The 21,278-nt window shown below is 41.3% G+C and overlaps 1 long non-coding RNA gene across 1 annotated transcript; it reads right to left on the bottom strand.

Moving 5' to 3' along the window:
• Nucleotides 1–1,746: 1,746 nt before the first annotated feature.
• On the bottom strand, nt 1,747–20,939 carry LOC102026292. Its single transcript, XR_259601.2, has 6 exons — nt 20,733–20,939; nt 11,371–11,512; nt 9,536–9,755; nt 8,623–8,672; nt 6,790–6,907; nt 1,747–3,687 (listed from the first exon to the last, which is right to left on the bottom strand). It is a non-coding gene; the product is annotated as an uncharacterized LOC102026292 (long non-coding RNA).
• Between the last annotated feature and the right edge of the window lie 339 nt (nt 20,940–21,278).

The following is a 21,278-nucleotide window of genomic DNA, read 5'->3' as shown; positions in this document are numbered from 1 at the left end:
GTACTGCTGAATATTTGCTAATATTTTGCTGAGGACTTTTTCAGTGTGTTCATGAGGAATATTATCCTCTACAAGGATTGCACCATCTTTCTCTGGTTTTGGTATCTTATAAAATAATTTGAGAAGTAAACCCTCCTCTTCTGTTTCTTGGAAAAGATTATATAGAGTACATTGTATTTCTCTTTTAAATATTTGGTAGCACATGCTGTATCCTGAGTGCTAGAACCTGAGCTTGGAAATTCTTTTTATAGAGGGTTTTAAATTGTAAATTCAGTTTTTAGAACAGTAATAGGGCTACTCCAGTTATCTACGTGCTATTTTGGATGTTTTGATAATTTGTAGGGGTTTTTTGCAGAATTTTTCCGTTTTATTTAAGTTGTGAAATTTATGAGCAGAATCTGTAGCAATAACCCCTTTTCATTCCTGGTATTGGTGACTTGTGGTCTCTCTCTCTCCCTCTCTCTCTCTCTCTCTCTCTCTCTCTCTCTCTCTCTCTCTCTCTCTCTCTCATTGCCAGCCATGTTAGAGGTTCATCAATTTCATTAAATTTCTCAAAGATCAAATTTCGATTTATTTTTCTGCTTTTGAAATTATTTTCAATTTTGTTGAGTTATGCTTTTATTTTTAATACTACCTTTCTTTACTTGTTTCGGTTTTGTTTTGCTCTTATTTTTCTAAGTTCTTAAGATTTGATATTTTTCTCTTTTCAATATGAGCATTTTAGTTATATACATTTCCCAGTAAGTACTGTTACCAGCATTCTCCAAATTTTGATATATTTCATATTTATTCATTTGAAAATACTTTCTAATTTCTGTGAGACTTGGTCTTTTATCCATGAATTATTTTTAAATGTGTTGTTTAATTTCCAAAGATATGGAAATTTTCTTATCTGTTATTGATTTCTAGTCTAATTTCATTAGGGTCAGAGAAAATATTTTATAACATTTGAAGTCTTTTAAGTTTGTTAAAAATCTGTCTTATGACACAGGATACGATATATTGTGATGAATATCCCATGTGAACTTGAGAAGAATGTGTATTCTGATGCTATTCAGTGGTGTGTTCTATAAATGTTAATTAGAACCGCTGTTTATAGTATTATTTGGTTCTGTAAACTATATACCCTTGCTGATTTTATGTGTACTGAGCTCTGTTGATTACTGAGAGAACACTAAAATCTGTAACTGTAATTGTGGATTTCCCTATTTCTTAGTTCTGTTAGGTTTTGTGTCATGTATTTTCTATTCTGTTGTTTGGTACATACACATTTAGAATTGTTGTGTCTTCCTCTTTTTCTTTTCTGAGTCAGGGTCTTGCTAAATAGTCCAGTTTGGCCTTAAATTTACAGCAATCCTCTTGCCTCAGCTCCTGGGTGCTGGGATTACAGGTATGCACCACCATAACAGGCTTCATTATGTCTTCTTAATGAAAAGCATTATATATTATCCATTTTAATCCCTGGAAACTTTGTTTGCTCTGGACTCTACTTTGTCTACTATTATTTATATCCACATTAGCTTTCTCCTAACTAGTGATATTTTTATTAGTGATAAATATATCACTGATGTATAGTAATATGTACATTTAATTGGTATATCTAGTCCATTTACATTTAATGTAATTATTGTTTTTATTTATGTCTACCATTTTATTATTTATTTTCTGTTTTTAGTTTTTGAATTTTCCCTTTTCTTTTCTTCTTTAGGTTAGAATAGTTTTTATTTTTCTATTTCATCTCTTGTCTTTTTGCTAAATATCTCTTTGTGTAATTTTAAAGTATTTATTTTAGGGATTAAAATATACATACTTAACTTTTCACAGTCTGTGTAGAATCACTATTTTACCTTCTCAAGTAGTGTGTTTTCAACATAGAAGGTTCCTTTATGTTGTGCTTGTCTTGTTACAGCTGCATCTATTAAAACCCCCACTAGACAATATTAAACCTCTTCCTTCCAACCATCAATTATATTCTAAAGGACTCAAGAAGAAAGTCTAGGGTATTTACCCAGGTGTTTACCATTTTGTTGGCTTCCTTCATATCTTCCTGATATTCCTACTTTCTAGAAAATGCAGGCTAATGACAATGAAATCTCTTAGTAGTCCTTCACTTGAAAATGGCTTCACTTCTTTATTCCTGAAGGATATTTTTACTAGCTGTAGATTTATGGGTTGACAGTTCTTTTCTTTCAGCACTTTGAAAATGTTTTTCCTTCTGGAAAAATCTGTAGCAATTTCAATCACATTCTCTTAGAAGTTATGTGTTTTCTCTAGCTGTTTTAAATATTTTTTCTTGAGTTTTCTGCAGTTTGGTAACAATATGCATGGGCATGGATTTTGTTTGGAATTTTCTGAAATCTGCAGATTTATATTTTTCTCCAAATTTGGGGAATAGTCATTCTTTCTTAAGATTTTCTTATACACCAGATTCTTTCTCCTTTCTTTCTAGGACTCCTTTGACAAAGCTGTTGATTGTTTTGTTATCTCCTCACAGGTTCATGAAGCTCTGTTCTTTATTTTGCAATCTTTTTTTGGTATTGCTTAGATTTTATAATTTTTATTGATGTTTACTGACTCTTTGCCATCTCAATTCTGCTATTAAGCCTAACCAATGAGATTTTTATTTGTTATATTAGTCTTTGTTTCTAAAATTTCCTCCTGGTTCTTCTTCATATTTTTAATTTATTTTCTAATGCTTTTTTTGTGATGGGAGAGGCAGTGGGACTTGGGGCTTTGTATATGGTAGACAAGCATACTACCCCTGAGCTACATCCTAGCCTTTTCTAAGACATTTTATCCTTTCATTCACTTGAAGAATGTTTACATTATATATTGTAATATTTTTATAATAGCTATTTTGAATTCTGCATTATCTTGGTATTGATGTTTTTATTGTCTTTTCCTGTACACAATGAAATTTGTCAGTTCTTCATATGTGCTGAGAAATTTTTATTGTACCTGGGACATTTTGATGATTATAGGACTCTAGAGCTCATTAAAGTCTGGAGAATGTTGCTTTGTTACCTGCTTGAGGTCAGGTCACAAGTTCCAACCAGTCTTCTATGAGTTGTGGTTTCAATATCAGTTCTATTTTCCAAGACTTCAGGTCTGTCCTTTTGTACAAGTATGGTGTCCCATGTCCAGTCTGGGCCCCAAGCAATAGTTTGTTTTGTAGTTCAGTTCTCAAAATTAATGGTGTGCTATTTAAGGTCAGGTCTATTTTTGTACATCTCACGATTGAGCCCAAAACTTTATAAACAACTTTTTAGGGTTTCTTTTCCTAGCCCTTCCTTCTCTCTGACAATTTCTAGTTCCCAAGGAGCTAGGCATTTTGGTCCTATGGCCAGAAAGGAGGGGCTTTACTTAGCCTGGTCTGCTATATACTTCCGACAAGTATATCTGTATTATGGGACAATTAGTAGGAGGACAGAGAGAAAAAGAATTAGGGTTTTTCCCTCCCTCTCCTGCAGTTCCCCTGATCACAGGGAAGATTCCTCCTCCCCCGGGAATCTTAGGCTCCATCAGAGTGTTACCTGGGGGCTAGGGAAAAAGAGAATGGGAAGATGAATGAATGAATGAATGAATGAATGAATGAATGAATGAATGAGATTTCTCCCAGGGATGTCTCTGTTTGCACCAGTGTCCACTTCTGTATTTTGGGTTGCGTTGAATCTAGGCCAAGCAATTCTGAAAGAGAAAAATGGTAACTTATTACAATACCAGGTCAGCAGGACCTGAGATTCTATTTTCTTCACCAATCTAACAGTGACTTTTCAGAGCCTTTATTGCATGCATTCTGTATGGGAGCATATTACCACTGAGCTACATCCCTAGGCTTTTCTAAGACATTTTATCCTTTCATTCATTTCCAGAATGTTTACATTGTATCTTGTTATATTTTTATAATAGCTATTTTGAATTCTGTGTCATCTTGGCATGGCAGTGTGCACTGGGAGAGAGAGTGGAATGCACTTCTCCATTTTGCTCTAAACCGGAAGAACCCAGTGTGTTTTATTTTATGCATTTAAAACATGATTCTCACATAAGATCTTCAGGCTTCATCAATGGCCAAATAGGTCCCTGGCACAGCAAAGATCCTTAGCCAAGGGAAGGACAGACATTATCAACAGTCAGTTGCAAATCAGTATTTTGTCTGCTCAGGAGGAGCAGCTAGGATCTTTGAAAGCCCTTGGCGAACAACCAAGCTAGTTTGGGCTCAGGAAAGTTTCCCAGTAAGCAGGCAAGGAAGAGTGTTTTTGGCAGATGGAAAGGCACCCTCACAAGCCAGGGAAGCGTGGGTTACACAGCAAGTGTTTCAGAATGGTCAGGATGCCATGAGCTTTGATAGCCTCTTGAGACTATGCAGAAAAGAGAATCATATTCTTTGACTAGGTAGCATTGGTGAGGTATTAATTTCAATGAAATTCTCAATCCACTGGAAGCCATCATCTTGATGATAATCTATCATGGAACCCTAGTGCAGATCTGTCTCAGTTCTATACATAGACTGTGCTCTGCAGACATTCAACATTTGAATAAGGACTCCATTCATTTCGTATGCTTGGCAACAAACTCTGCGGTGGATACATATACCACTGGATAGCTATTTCAAATGGCTGTTTCAGAGATCAAAAATTCAATGAGGAGTCTGAAAGAAAAGTACAGGAATGAAGAATGCCAAAGAATAAAATAACCAAAGAGAAAATTTTTAGTTCCATCTTTTCATTATTATAAACTAAAAGAACAAGTATAAATAACTGACATAATTGGAATAGTACATTTCTCTACGCTTTTGGAAAAATTCAAATTAGTCAGAGCTTAAGGTAGAGCACAGAAATAAATATGAGGATATGAAGAAAATTCATTTAGAAATTTAAAAGGAGCCAAATTCCCAAGGAAGGTAAGTCCAGCACGCAGTAATATGTTTCAGATTCCCATAGACAACACAGATAGGGCTGCTGTGAAAAATCCAGGGGCTTTGTCACAGACACTATGGGCTGAATTCGACTTCAGGCATAGAATTTGTTACCTCATCGTGCAACAAAAGAATACTCTAGGGAGAGAAAAGATCATATATTCACACTACAATAGAATTGTTTATAAAAAAATATATATATCACTGGCTAAGGAACAAAATGAATAGTAAAGAGGGTTCTTTTCATTTATCTTAAGAAAAAATGGTACCACCCTAGGCAACACAGTTTTCTTGAAAATCAGAATTGGCACAGAGAACAAAATGGGAGAGGTTGATTCAGGCACCCAACTAACATTTATCAAGCATCTATTATAAGCCAAGCCTTCACTAAACCCTAGGAGTGTGTTATAAACCAAAGTATGTTCCTCTAAAACTCATAATTTGAAGTCCTAACCCCCACTACTTCAGAATACGACGGTATTTGGAGACATTTAAAGAGGTGACTAAGTTAAAATGAGGTCATTAGGGTGAATTTGAATCCAATCTAAGAGGGGTCTTTATGAGAAGACTTGGACACAGGAAGACACCAGCGATGTGCACACAGAGGAAAGGCCATAGGAGGACACGGCGAGAAGGTGGCTATCTGCAAGCCAAAGAGAGGCCTTAGGAGAAACCAAGCCTTCTGTCACCTTGGTCTCAGCCTTCCAGCCTCTAGGATTGTGATAAATGTAAATTTCTGTTGTTTAAGCCACCCAGACCATGGTGACTTATGGTAGTACAAACAAACTAAAACAGAGACAAAGGTGGATGGAACTCCCAGGCTTGTGAGGAAGCCAATCCAGGAACAAAGAGCTATAATAGCCAGAACAGGTGGCAAGCCTGGGGGGTCTGCAAACAGAACTCTAATGGGAAAGAGAAGCAATTCTGGGAAACAACCAAGAAGGATAAACTCAATCCAAACTGTCAACTCTGCTCCTCCCCCTAGAAGCTGGTTTCATCCCAGCATTGGTCAGACTGAAAATTGCTGCCTGGGTGAGCCTATCAGTCTGGAGCTGTCCTTGTACCAAGATGATCTCCCCATCAAGGGGCTTGGGATCCTATTGCCTTCCAGTGTGAAGCACCCCCAAACAATTAGCACAAAAAAGCCAAAGGGCCAACAACTTAAAGCTATCTTTCAGCCTTGAAGTTTCTCTTCATAGTGTCCGTGAACAAGCTGACTAGAACTAACAACAACTTTCTCAGAGCATAGAGTGAAGATTCAGTGAAATGAAAATCGTGAATGAAACAGCGAAGGAGTACACATTCAAGAGTATTGGATGCTAGGAGAATATTGACTTCTAAATATTCAGGGTTTCCAAAACAAGAGGGGAAAACGATATAAGGATTCAAACTTGAAAAATAAACAGAAAATGCTCTTTAACTAAATAAAGACCAATCTGGGGACCAGAATGTAAGCACTGTGTAAGATTAACAATAACCTGAAGAGCAAAAGAGAGAATCATGCCTGGACATAATCTGGTGAAACTTCCAAATTCCAGATAGGGGGCATGAGAACAAAATATAACAAAAATGTAATACAGCCAAGCTCGTAACCAGACAGGCCAGAGATGAACAGGCATCACAAAGCATTGAGCAGATGCTGCTTCTCAAGAACAGTCCAAGGCTCAGTAAAGTCAAACACAGACAAATACAAGGTGTTATCAAAACATAGAATGAAGGTCTAAATTTTTAAAAAAATTACAAGAAGAAATCTATCAGCATTAACCTCCCTCAAATTATTCAAACACCTTCCCGCACTTTGAACACACATATCCCATCATCCTTGGCAATATGTTTTTTACTGTGATACATTTTTTAAAATTTATGATAGTCACCGTATTTTCTGATCACCCCCTCTGTAGACATCAGGGCTGGAGCTCTGGGTCTTGCACAGGAAGAGCAGCCCAGGCTGGGAACTGCAAGGAGCAGCCCTCACTTTCAGATACTGCATGTCTGAAAATGGTGGAATGGGCACCACAAAGCAGATGTTAGATCTCACGAATAATCCAAGGCTCAGTAAAGTCAAACACAGATAAATACAAGGTGTGATCAAAACATACAGCAAAGTCACATTTTTGGGGGTCACATGTCTGAAGATGCCACCTTGGCATCACTGGGGCATCTTCTCAACATTCCCCCGTTCTTCCCACCCTGCCTGAGGTCAAGTGCATCCTGCGGGAGATGTTGCATGTCTGCAGATGAGGCAAGTGTCACACATTTCAGAAGATGTATGTAGGCAGACGGTAGTACAGGGACGTGGGCCAGGCTTTGGGGCAGAATTTTCCAGAAGTATTGTGTTTTTTTTTTTAAACTCAGTTTCCTCAACAGAAAGTGGGGATGTTAACAATTATTTTTGAAGATTATCATGTGATACATAGAACAATAGCTATAATAAATGAGCAGTATTATTATTATTACATGTGTATAAATAGAGTTCTTGATTTAAAGTTTTAAAAAATGGCTCAACAGCTTATGTTCCAGTTTTGATTTAGACACCTTGCTATAATTCCTAACGCAATCTGTAATTTATGGACAAAAGCTTAGTGTCATAAAATAAAAAGAATGGTCACTTAATAACATCTGCTTGAGTGATGAGGAGGCCTCTTGGTGGCCTTTACTCCTCTGGCCACATGGCTATGCGAGTGTAAGACTCTAGGAGTCAAAAATGCAGTAACCCACCCACCTGCCTGGGGCTGTAAACCTGTAGACAACCAGGGCAGTGCAGCCTGAGACATATCCCTGGTGGACATCTGAAGTGTCCGTGTCTTCTCTTCCCAAAATCCCCCCTGCAAGCAGAGGTCCTGACATGGTTCAACCCCAGCACACTCTGTATCTCCTGAGAAAAGTAAATTCAGAAGTTCCCACAACGAGCTGAGATTGCTCCCACATCTTCTGTCATCTGCCATATTAGGATCAGGAGTTTTAAGACCCTTCCCTTTTAAAATAAAAGCTCCATTGGATACAATTCCCAGGACACAGAGCCCACCCATTTAGAATACACAAGTCAGTGGCTTTCAGTGTGATCACAGAGGCGAGTAGCCATCACCATGACCAATTTTAGAACAGTTTCATCACTCTAGAAAGGAAGCCCACCCTGACTAGCTGTCACTCCCCACTTGTCTCAGACGCCCCCACTAGTCCATCTTCTCTCTATGGAGTCACACCTTTGGTACATTTTCTTATGAATGGAATCATACAATATGGAGTCTTTGGGGACTGAATTCTATTTCTTAACGCAACGTTTTCAAGGTTTGCCCATGCTGTACATGTATCCATATTGCATTCCTCTTTGCTGCAAAGACCATTCAGCTGTATGGGTAGATTATACATCATTTGCCTACTCATCCCTGGATGGACATTTGGGTGATCTCCACTTCCGGACTATTGTGATTAATGCTGCCATGAATGTCTGTGTGGAACATTTGTATGGACATATGTTTTTCAGTTCTCCTGGGTATATACACCTAGGAGTGGAATTTCTGGGTTATATGCTAACTCTGTTTGACTTTCTTGAGGAACTGCCAGACTGTTTTCCAAAGCAACTGTACCATTTTATATTCCCGCCAGCAGTGTATAAGGGTTCCAATTTCTCCACATTGGTAGGAGGCTTTTTAAGCAAACTGAAGAGCAAGTGAGCTACAGAAAAGTGGGAAATTCAGCATGCCCACCTCTTTCCTGGAGAGCAGTACAAATTGGTAAAATTCAGCTTCCCTTTTATCTGTACAAATAGAAACACAAGCAACATAGTTTAATCAAAACCCTTCCCCTAAATTGAGAGGACTTCGGGCAAGGCTGTGCTTTCTCCTGAGATCCTCTTTTCTCTCCTAGAAATGAAGGTAGAAAAGAAGTCCCTTATTTTAGTTCCACATAGCAAGATTTCAGTCAATGACAGATTGCATCTATGAGGATGGTCTCATAGATCATATCACTAGTGACACCGAAGCCATTTTAGTCTGTATAGGTACACTGTGTGATGTTCACAGTATCAAAATGATCCGGGCTGGGGATTTAGCTCAGCGGCAAAGCGCCTGCCTGGCAAGCACAAGGTCGTGAGTTCAGTTCCTGGTACCGGAGAAAAACCAAAAAACCAAAAAAAAAAAAAAAAAACAAAAAAAACCAAAATGATCCATTCCATAGAATTTAACCCCACCATTCAGCAATGCATGACTATACCTACTACACACAACACTGCAAAAACCATGAGAAAATAAGAAATATGAATTCAAAATAAGAATTTAGGACACATGACCAAGCTTTATAAGAAATAAAACCAAATCTTTTTCAAACCTATCTGAGCAATTTAGGAAACTCTTTGATTCCAAGAGGAGAGGTCTTCTGTGACCTTTTCCTAAGCATAAAAAAGCAAAGGTCAGGTGAAGTAATTCAGGGAGCCAAGGTAGCTGTGACCAAATCCTCTACCAAAATACCTGGAGTTAAACCATACTTTCAACCAGTTCAAATAGATAGGCGCAAAAGCAAAATAAAATCATGCTCCAAACTTTCCAGCTCAAATGATCGTGCTATGTAGCAGCATATTGCAGCTTTGGAGAGAGCTATCAGTGATAGAAGAAGCAAACTTACAGTGTCATGTTGAGGTTGGCCATATTTTGAATCTTGTCTTTTTGATATGAGGTCTGTGTTGTCCAGGTGGACCTGGAACTCCTGGGCTCAAGTGCTCCTTCTGTCTCAGCCTCCCAAATCTCTGTGACTAGAGGTGTCCACCATTGACACTCATACCTTGAATCTTATGTTGAACTAACAGGGTTCACGTGAAAAATTCTTTGGAACATAAAGTACAGTTCTGTTGGTCAGAAGCAAAAAAGTGTCATGGTACGAGGTGACTAACAGATTGTTACATCTATTTTTCCTACAGTCAGCTACAAGGGAGGTGGAGTGAGCCAGAATATCTATCTTTTATGTGTTTCCTCCTTTCTGCAATCCAAAATGAAATGAGGTAGAATAATAAAATCAAATGTGCCACCACGGAAGGAAATAATTCCACTATAAATAAGGTTTATTACTCCATCTGAGAAAGAAAAAAGAGAGCTGGAGTGTGTGTCTCTTCCCTTTCAAAACTGAACCATAATCAAAAGCAAACAGGCTTAAAACCACAAGAGATAAAATTGGAATTTGCAGCCGTGGCCAAGGGGCGTGTGGGGTAGAGCAACAACCACGCATGAGTGCAGAGGAACAGGCACTGTCTTACTTGGGGTGCTTCTGAGAAGCTCACACCTTGAGTGGGGTCCCCAAACCTGCAGTAGCCAGGGGTCATCAGTGCATGTGGCAGCCCCAGTGGGAAGAGAGGTATGGAATTTAATAGTCTGACGATAGCCAGCCAATAGCACGATGCAGCCAGGCAGGTCCGTGAGATTCCAAAGACCTGGCATGTTGCTTGAGAAGGGGGACCATTCCTCTTTAGCTTTCCTCATCCATGGACCCCTGTGAGATACAGCAGGCTGTTTCCAGAGAAAGTTCTAGAATGGAATGTCTGCTCCATACAAGTTGGTGTCTGAGGTTAACCCATGCCTCTGTGCCTTTGGGCAGCAAAGTGGACCTCAATGTCATTCAGACACTCAGACCCTTTGGTTGTGTCACCCAAGTAATTGTAGTGGTGGTTGAGCACCTTCTGGCTGACTTTTTGCACTCGTGCATGGCATCTTAAAAACTATAGGAAGTGGTCCAGAATGTTAGCCCCTGGGGTCACCAGTTCTCTCATAGGTTCTTGCTCCCCCCCAGCTCTTATAGCACCCTTGTTCCTCATCCCTGTCATGTTGTGACCTCTATAAATCTACCCTCATCAAGCCATAGTTGAGGAAAGCCTGGCTCTCCTCCAAGCTATCCTCTTCCCACCAGGCCACCAAGGGCAGGTGCTCCTGTGGCCATCCCTGAGGAAGAGTTTGGCGCCACTACAGGTGGCTTCTACAGCTCCCAGCCACTCTCCACCTGATGTCTTTTGTTCCAGTGAAATTCAGCCCACTTTTCTAGAGCCACACCCTGACCTCGTTTCCCCAAGTTTCCCCACCTCTGAAATTTCCTTCTCCACCTCGACCTTGGCATCTGTCAGGATTTTTTTCAGAATCTTAATCCTAATGGCACTAAGAAGTCCCCTCTTAGCTGGTTGTGGCGGTGCACACCTGTATTCTCAACTCTTGGGAGTCTGAGGCAGGAGGATCATCAGTTCAAGGCCAACCTAGGCAACTGAGCAAGACTCTGTCTCAAAATGAAAGACTTTTTTTAAAGGGCTGGAGATGTAGCTCAGTGTGGAGGCTCTGGCTCTACTCCTCAGTGCTGCAAGGGAATCCCATCCTACTATTCTATTGGCCCTGGCTGCACCACACCCCCTTCTATCAACCTTGCTCTCAGCAGGCTATTAGGCAGGGAAAAAAAAAAAAAAAAACCAATGCTCTCTTTCTCACCTAGGGGTTGTCCAGTCACAGGCGAGCTGAGCCTTGAGTCATCCTCCTCCTTCAGGCAATAACTGTGTACTGTACTCACCACATCCAGCTAGGAATCCATATTGTGCTCTTCAACCTATGGCCCTTGTGTTTCTTCTCCTTCCTGTTGCAGGATTGTTTCAAAAGTTAGACACATGACTCTTATACAAATATAAAATGAATATTTAACTCACTAAACCAGGAGGATAGTTAAGAAGGGTCCAAGAGCATTTGTGGAAACTTACCAGTATTTAAGAACAAAACAGAATGGTAGAATGATTGAGAAGTTACACATGAAACTGGTTAATGACCTACGTGGAAATGAGACCATACCCCTTGTGGTTCTCTTTGCTAAGGGACAGAAATCAACAAGTTAGCATGTATATGTACTGTGTCTGGGCTTATCAACTGGTAAAAGTAAAGTCAAATTCAAGCATATTCTCCTCAAGAATTAAACTATCATTGGGTAAATCTATTAAACAACGTCCCAGTATGACATTGAGAGGACATGCCTCTCTGCCTTATTTTTAAGTTATAGTTAAGATTTCTAAACAATGCCTCAAGAGAAAAAACTCTAAATCAGTTATCTCAAAATCTTCAAATTTATTCTTAAATTTACAAAAATGAATAGTAAAAAGAGAACCATACATGCATCACTCACATGCCATTGGGCACTTGATGACCCCCCCAAATATGATTGTCACCTGGCAAGATTTCACACAGCATGACTCAACAATAGGAGTTGTATGCTGGCAGCCCTCCAGCCACACAGATGGCCACCAGCTCTCTTGAAGCCAGTCCTGGCCAAGAACACAGACACTTCAAGTTCCAGGACAGGTTGTTCAGAAATGGACCAACTGAATTTACACCTTCATCAAGCCAGCACAGAATAGGAACTTCAAGGAACCTTCTGGCAAGCCTACTGAAGAGATCTCCCCTAGACTTTCTATGACAGATGGTATTTCCTGTATTTAGTCCCCCTGAGATTAAGGCAGCCTACTGTCTCCCCACACCAGGGTCTCACTAGCCTCCTAGTCAAGGATCTCTACTCCAAGCTCTTGATCAATTTAGGGCCATTTCTTCTAGCTCTGTCCTCTGTGAAAACAGTTAACAATTGATCAATGTCATCATCTAATACTCTTTATAAACTTAAAGGCAATTTTTAAGCCACGATTTCTGTTAGGCTAAAAAATACAAAGTCTTATCATTTTAATTTTATTATTAGTTATGTTTTGCTGAGAACCTCTTGGGTCTCTTGTAAGACCAGAAAGAGCATAATAAGGCCCCAGGGACACTGACTTCATAAACCAGGCATGCTATCTTCCAAATCACATTAGCTATCTCTAAATAAAAGGTTGGCATTGCTCACATGTTTGCAATGAAGGAAGGTTTGCTCTGATGACCCTTTAGGTTATTCTCATATAATTTTGCTTGCTCAACTTTTCTGAATTGTTATTGAAACTTTTTCTAATGTGCTTTTAGCACATGATCCTTGTTTTTGAAATTAGAAACTGTAGTTTAAAAAGAAGAAAGTAAAAAATACCCATCACCACTGTCTTCTGATATAACTAACACTCATACGTGGTACACACTATTTTGTTCTTTTCTCCTTTCTTTTTTTAAAAGATTTTCTTTCTCCTTTTTTAAAAGAAAGACAACAAATTATATCTTGACTGTCTCCGTAAATTCCTTTTTATTCACACAATAACATGGAAGATGGGTGGATACCCAGGGATCAACATGCTCCTCTTTCTCTGGACAGCTTCATCTTTCACAGCGTTTGGCTGTCACTATCACTGCAAACCAAGTTCAAAAGCAGCCCCTAGTCACAGAACCATTCCTTACAGCAGTCCCGAGAGGTTTACGAGGCAAGATAAAATGGATCTACCAATTTTGATTTATCTGCCTGGAAGGGACAACTTCTCAGCAGGACAGCACTATAACGGCAAGCCCTCCACGGTGCCGTGTAGTCCTTTGTTATATTAGACCCGGGAAACTAAAGCAAGGGGCTCTAGTTATGATCTAGGACAGAGAGGGTGTGGTTAGGTGCTGGTGGTGGCAGTGGAGGTGATAAGTTGATGGATGCTAGATATGTCTTGAAGGGGAGACAATGAGTTTCTCCCAGAAGACTAGATGTGGGTTGGGAGAGAAAAAGAAGAGCTCCAGGATGATTCCAAGATCTTCAGCTTAAGCCAGTACAAGTGGGAAGACTTGGAAAAGCAGGCCTGAGAAGGAGGCAGGGACTCAAGTTGTGGACAGAAGTTCAAATGCCTGTTTGGTTTTCAAGGGAAAATGCATGTAGGCTGTCAGAGATACCATGGGGAGCCTAGAGAGAAATCCAGGCTGAGGAGAGAAATTGGGAATACTTAGTATACACACAAATGGCATTTAAAATGAGAGGCTGGGTGAAATCACCAGAGGGGTGAGAGTAGACAGCCTGGCCTAGAGTACTCCAACACCAAGAGGAAGAAATGAAGAGGAACCAGCGAAGGAGGCAATGGAAGAGTCCAGAATCAGAGCGAACAGGTCTGGCTGGCCAACACCCAAGCCAAAGAGGCACTTTGTCTTGGTTACCTTTCTCTCATTGCTGAGACAAAATACCTGACACCCAAAATTAAGGAAGGAAAGGTTTAGTTAGCTCACAGTTTGTGGAGGTTTCAGTCCATACTTGGCTCCAAGGCAGAGTGGCACATGGCTGAGGCAACAGTTCATGGTGGTGGAAGATAGCAAAAGGGCAAAAGGGCAGGAGTGAGGCAAGCAGCCTCTTTTCCTCCCTTATACTGTATGCAAACTATCCACTCCAGGGCAGGTGTAGCCCTCACACCCACAATCCCAGCTTTGGACTATGAATCAATCAAAAATCTAGAAGCCCACCCCATGACTGCATGAGGATTTGGGGATACATGCAGACACAAACCATAGCATTCTACCCCTGGCCCCACAAAGACTCATGCACTTCCCTTTATACAAACACCATTTAGTCCATCTGCAAGAGTTGCCAAAGCCCTAACAGTTTCAGCATTGCTGAAAAATCTAAGTACCAAGTCTCTTCCCAGATGTAAGGGAAACTCTCAGCTGCAAGCCCCCATACAAATGAAAAGTTAAACACTTTCAACATTCAATGGCACAAAATAAACATTACCATTCCAAAAGGTACAAACAGGGGGATACAGAGCACTGGAACCAAAGCAAGTCCAACATTCAGCAGGGCAAACATTCAGTCCTATAGTTCCATGTCCAGCATCTGAAGCAATCTGTGGCACATTGTGAGTTCCAAAGGGCTTGCGTGACTCTGCCTACCCCTATTGCACTTCTGGTGGTTATAGATCCTAAGGCTTCTCTCTTGGGACCACTTTGCTTTCTCCTTGCAGCTTTCCTTAGACAATCCATGTTCCTGGCTTTTCCGAACTTCTGAGGCCTCCACTGCACTTTAGGCTTCTCACTCACAGCTTCACACACTGCCCTCTCAGAGGCACACTGCCTGGCCACCCAGGCCTTCTGAAATCTAGGTGGAGGGCTGGGGATTTAGCTCAGCGGCAAAAGCGCCTGCCTGGCAAGTGCAAGCTCATGAGTTCAGTTCCCGGTACCGGAGAAAAACCAAAAAATAAATAAATAAATGAAATCTAGGTGGAAGCCTTCTTAACCTCAGAACTCATGCATTCTCTATGTGCCTAAAACCAGTGCCATGTGGATGATGCCAATGTTTGCTGCCACCTGAAGCAGTAGCCAAGCTTTCCTCTCTCTTGGCCATAGGGGTCGAGTGCCTGGATCACTGGGCACTCTGAATACAATTCTGAGGAACAAATCCTCTATGCCACTGCCATTCTCGAACCTGGTGAGGCCACTGCCACCATTCTGGAACATAGCACTCTGTGGCTTTCTCCTCAAAGCAAAGTCTTTCACCTTTGCCGTTTTGAGGCTGCAAAGGGTAGAGACTTGCTGCTTCTTGTGATGCCCTCGGGCCATTTTTTGTGTTCTCCTGTTCCTACTCAGCACTTGAAATCTCCTCAGCTCTATCTTTGCAGCCCACAGCTTTACTATAGCTTCCTTTCTGGCCAAACTCACATTTTAAATCATCCTGCTGGGCTCTTTGTTCTTGGTTCTCAACAGAAATATGGCTAAAAGCCCCCAACAATAGCCATGCCACTGCCTCAACATTCAACTGCCTTGAAATTTCATTTGCCAGATTAATCAGTCCGCCGCCCTTAATCTCAGTCTCAGGCAAAGTCTCTGGACACAAGCAAAATGCAGACAAACTTTCTGCCAAGCCATAACACACATCATCTGCAGTCCAACAACCAATGCTGTCTTTCTTCCCAGCAGAAACCTCTCGAGCCTGGTCTTTAGTGGGGGGATTTCTATCAGCCCTCTGGTCTTCTGAGCTTTAACCAGAATCTCCCATACAGCCGAAGGAGTTTGAGCTCTTCTCTTTCAGGTGACATCTCCAAACCTTTCCAAACACTTCCCACAAGCCATTTCCAAAGACTCTTGAACTACATGGTCAGGTACAGTCACAGCAATGACCCCACTTCTCCGGCACCAAATTCTGTCTTGGTTATTTTTCTCTCATTGCTGAGACAAAATACCTGACCCCTAAAATTAAGGAAGGAAATGTTTATTTAGTTCACTGTTTGTGGAGCTTTCAGTCCATACTTGGGTGGCTCCAGGGCAGAGTGGCACATGGCAGAGGGCAACAGTTCATGGCGTAAGAAAATAGCAAAAGCAAAAAAGCAACAAGAAAGGATGAGGCAAGCAGCCTCTTTCCCTCCCTTACATATGCAAACTATTCACCCCAGGGCGGTGTAGCACTCACACCCACAATCCCAGCATTGGACTATGAATCAAACAAAAATCTAGAAGCCTACCCCATGACTGCATGAGGATTTGGGGGGACATCCAGACACAAACCATAACACACTTCAAGGGGAAGGGAATGAGCAACTGTGTTAACTGCTGTTGGTGGGAGAATGAAAATGGCTGAGGAGCAGGTGGGTTAGAAATCTTGACACAAATGAATGGGGTCAAGGCAAAAGCCTGATATGAGAGTGCTTAAGGGAGAGTAGGGAAAACGCATCATTACAAAGCCTTGCACATCTTTTCTTTTCTTTTCCCCTATTTTCTTTTCTTTTCCTATTTGTATTTTCATTAAAGAGACTGACAAGGGAGGAAATGACACAAAATATTCTTGAGGAATTTCTTTCCAGGAAGAATTACGCATTTTTTTTTCCCGATGAGAATGATCAGATGGGCAGTTTGCTGATGCAGAGAGGCAGGAGGACATTTGTTGCAGCAAGGCCACAACAGGTAGGCGAGGACCAAACCTTGAGCACAGGGGACACATGAGCCCGCAGGGCAACATGAGTTTACCCAGGAGGGGAGATGGTGGCTGCAGTTACAAAAGGACAATAGATGTGTTTGGAACATTTGTGGAATTTTTCTTCTGGTTCCCTTCATTTTTCCAATAAAATAGGGAGCAAGGTCCTCAGCTGAGGGTGAAATTAGAACCAAAATGTACAGGAAGATTGAAGAGATGAGAAAGATGGGATATTTACTTAGGAAGACAGGGAACCACTGGATCAGGGAGCACCAAAGACCTACCCACCTGTGGCTGGTGGCCAAGAGAGCAGTCAGCAAAGATGTTCTTCTCCACCACATTCAGGGCACACATACAGGCTTCAGGGAGGGTTTGAAACCCCACAAGGAGGATGAAGAGAGCTGAGAGGTAGTAGTAGCTGACCCAGACTTTAAAGCTGACCCAGACTTTTAGCAGGAAGGGATGTGATGATATGAGGAGCGATACGAGGATAAGATGGCAAGATTTGTACGTCTCAGTGAGATTGTGAGAATGGATTGTTGGCACTAAAGGACCAACAGAAGCGAACTGGACAGAAAGAGATGTTTGAAATTTAGATAATGTAGCTGTTGGTAATGACAAGGTCTAAGATATTATCAGGGAGCAGACGACTGAGTAGATGGAAGAGGAGAGATCAGGGAACCAAGAGGCCAGGGTATTGGAAAGGATCCAGTGGTGGATGTTGAAATCACTGAGTCATGATCTTGGATTGAAAAGAGTAACAGCAGTGATCTAGAGCTATGTCTATAAGGAATAAGAAGATGTGGCCTGGGGTCCTTAGATGACCACCTACACTCAGCGGGTTAGCCCAGTGATAGTGAACCGTTTAAGCGCTCAAAGATAACAAACAGCTGGCTGCAGCATGAGTGCCACAGGTTCGCCACCACTGGCTTAGTCTGATAGCATGAAATTCAAGCCTAGGGGTCTTAGACTAGCAAGAGGGACAGCAGTTTGATATCTGGCCTACCTTGAGGCCTATTGGGCAAAGGATCATGGGAAAGGTAACAGCTACTACTGGGAGGGCTACAGGGAAAACTGGGGCCTTGAGATCCTAATTTCAACTGAAGCAACAAGAGGAAGGAAATGTTTACGGAGAAGGTTGAAGCAATCGGGACTTTGGCTGATGACTGGGAGTTCTTGAGGCACTGAGAATAGGCTTCAGGCTGGAAAGGGAAAAGCGTCAAAGCTGAGTGGGGCTTGGGTTGCTGGGGGTGTTGGATAATCTGGAATCCTGGAATTCTCATGGTGACCTTCATCAACAAGAGCAAAGGGCATTGTCATGTTGGTCCCAAGGTTCTCAAGGTAGTGTGTGGCAGTGTGTGGGAGGGGTGGAGTGCTGGGTGAGGCAAGAATGAATTCAAGGTGCTTCCAGAAGCTTTCACAATGTTCATTCCTGTCAGCAGCAGAGGGAAGCAGGACGGTGGTACTAAACTCTTCTGAACTGCACTTGTGCAGATAGTGAGTACTTTATGTTTTCTTAGGTTAGAAAAATGACAGGCAATCCAGGAAGGAAATCAGCAAAGCATATAAACAAGCAATTATCGGGGGGAAAACAGGATGACTGTCACTATGAAAATAAGTTTATGTGCAGTAAGAAAGAAAACATAACTTTTAAAAAAGGGACACTCCTTGGCACTTCTTATACTGGTGAAATTCTTTAAAAATATAACACCACATAGTGGGAGCTGGCTGAAAACAAGAACTCTCAAATCTTGCCGAAGGGTATGTAGATCAATCCAATGACTTTGTCAATAACTCCTAAAGATAAAAGCAAAAACACCAAATGTGTCAGCAAGTCACCCTCTACTGAGAACTTGCACACAGGTTGCAGGCGATACCTACCAGTAAGCGTCCTGCGGCACTCCTTGCAACACTGTCAGATTGGAAATGCTCATTAATAGTCAAGTAGACAGACTGTGACATCAAACGAGTGACCTATGACTACAAGTACCCACATGGGCAAAATGGGTGGTGCTGAATGAAAACAAGGCATGTTGCTGAAGGCTGCCTACCATGATCCATTTAGGCAACTGGAATCCACAAAACAATATTATGAGTTACTATAAAAGTACGAAAGCAATGATTGTTATCTCCTGGGAAGGAAGGACTAGGATAATCAAGGGTGAGAGAATTTGTTGAAATCTATAGCTAACACTTTATTTCTCTAAAGGAGCTGAGGTATAGACAGCAAAAATATAGTCTCTCATGAAGTGAAATGTTAGGTTCCTCCAATTGGTTGTGTTATCTTCTGTACTTTGGTGCCTGTTTGAACTTTTAAAAAAATGTTTCTAGTTTCTAGTGTCTTTAGGAAGCACAACAGAGTATGAAGTATGCTGTGAGGACAGTCAGTCCTGTGGCATCACGTTTTACCAGAACAGGTTTAACTCCAACTCATGTTATGATTTGGAGGTATAAAGCAGCAGTGGCCCAACAGATTTCTTGAACATTTTACTTATTAAATCATTTTCCCCATACTACTGTATTTTGTTCTGGTAAGAGATGTATGGAAGAGGAATAAATGTTTACCCACTTGCTAATTTTCTAAAATCAGAACTTTAAAATTCCTTTTGATTTTGCTGCATGAACAACCCTTGGCAGTTATTTTAAAGGTAATTAGAATTTATTTTATTTAAAGAGTATTTGAAAAGCCCTGAGCTTTCGTATACCTTAAGAGCAGAGTTGCTACTATTATGGCTTGCATCTAGATGTTCCCCCAAAGCCTCAGGTGGTCACAGATGGGGCTTTTTGGAGTTGGCTGGATCTGGGTGTGTACTGGGATCAAGGGTGTGATGCTGGGATTAATTCATGGAGTGGTGCTAGGATTAAGGGTATCCCACTCTGGGTGTGCATGCTACCTGACCTAAGGGGTAGGTACCCCGGATAAAATGTAAGGGCTGCTGCTGTCCCTGTTGCTTGCTGCTTTTGCTGCCTTCTGCCTGCCATGAACCGTTTCTCCTTTCTTGAGCTCCTCTGCCATGCCACCTCGCTTTGGAGCCAGTCAATTATGGACTGAAACCTCTACAAACTGTGAGCCAAATAAAGCTTTCCTCTCTTAACTTCGGGTGTTGAGTATTTTGTCTCAGCAACAAGAAAAAGATAACTAAAACACTAGTCTACTCATCTCCTTATCCTCTTCCACAGCCTTTACTCACCACCGCCAGAACTGCTCCTTCTAAGGCTAGAAGGCAACAGGAGCACCGTGTCCAGGCTATTACAGTTCTGGATTTCTGGCCACACCACCAAATCTTTCTGCCATGGATTTCTAAGTGTTCTTGCAGAGAGTTCACTGGCTCTCCGAGAACACACAGCTCGCTGATGTAAGGAATGAAAATATGTGTAGTTGAAAACAGGAGGCAGGATGGTGAAAGACAAATAAGACCAGGAGAATAAGAACAATGGTCGAATTAAAATCTCTTCCTTTACTACAGCTAAAAATTACAGTCAAATACAGTTGATTCTTGTTGTTTGCACTACTTATGTTCTCTAAAGTCATTGGGAAGACTGAATTAGAGAATACTGAATCATTGCTCCCAGGGGAAATGCAGGGTTAGGTCAGCTTCTAGTCATAGCGCTCTGTCAACCAGTCAATACACAACCCCATTTTGTGCAGGTTTCCTCTAAAAGACATATTATTTCCAAATACTATTGATTCAGTAACACTGCACTCCAGGCTATTATCTGTCCTTATTTTCTTCACAAGATACATCAGTTTTCTTGAGCTTAGGAACACTACACGGCACTTCAGCACAACACTTGAGGGCTGTATTAAACAGTAAAATGCAAATGCAAATATCAAAAAACAGGGCACTAAACAGACATGTGACACTTTTTACAGTATAAGTGCTGAAACAGAAAGAGCACTGCTTACCCCCATTTTTACCATTCTACAGGTATCTGTGGCCACAAAAATGCCACAAATATTCATCTGGGGTTACAAATACATGTGAGCAAGAAATTAATTTCATAATGAAGTCTGTGCCAGTGAACAAACCTTGACACTTCTGTGGAAGACGAATGTCTAGTTTTCCAATAAAGAGATGCTTCCCTTTCAGGATTCACGTGGACAAGGGGCCACAACCATGTCCTATCATGGAGCTCAGTATTCACGGTACAGGGACCACGGAGTTTCCCACTTATGTGGAACCTAGTAAGGGTTGTCCAATCTGCACAACCCTTACTTCTGGCATTGTCTGCTGACTTTTCCAGTACCAGTGGAACTGTTACAGGGAATATCTCTGGGAAATGTGACGATGCTAGTGCTTCTGTGACAAGGTTCTGATGCAATAATACCCAGACACCAACTCTTCCTCTTTTAGCAGTCCAGGCAACTGGAACAGTTTGAGAAGAGGTTTGATTTCACAGTCTGACTCTTCCTAGTCTCTCTGGGATACAAGAAAGCTGGGAGTGTCCAGGGTTATTGGACATTGCTGCTGTTACAATAAATTTATTTAGAGGGTGATCTGGGGACTTGTGGAGTTCTCCAAAAATTAGACTTCACCACCACTTGGATGCAAATTTCCTCCCGTAGACTATTGAA

The sequence above is a fragment of the Chinchilla lanigera genome, unplaced genomic scaffold (genome assembly GCF_000276665.1).
Source record: "Chinchilla lanigera isolate Chin_1 unplaced genomic scaffold, ChiLan1.0 scaffold00006, whole genome shotgun sequence".
In the NCBI taxonomy this organism is placed as follows: Eukaryota; Metazoa; Chordata; class Mammalia; order Rodentia; family Chinchillidae; genus Chinchilla; species Chinchilla lanigera.
The sequence above is the reverse complement of the archived record's forward strand: the minus strand, read 5'-3'. Positions and strand labels throughout refer to the sequence as shown.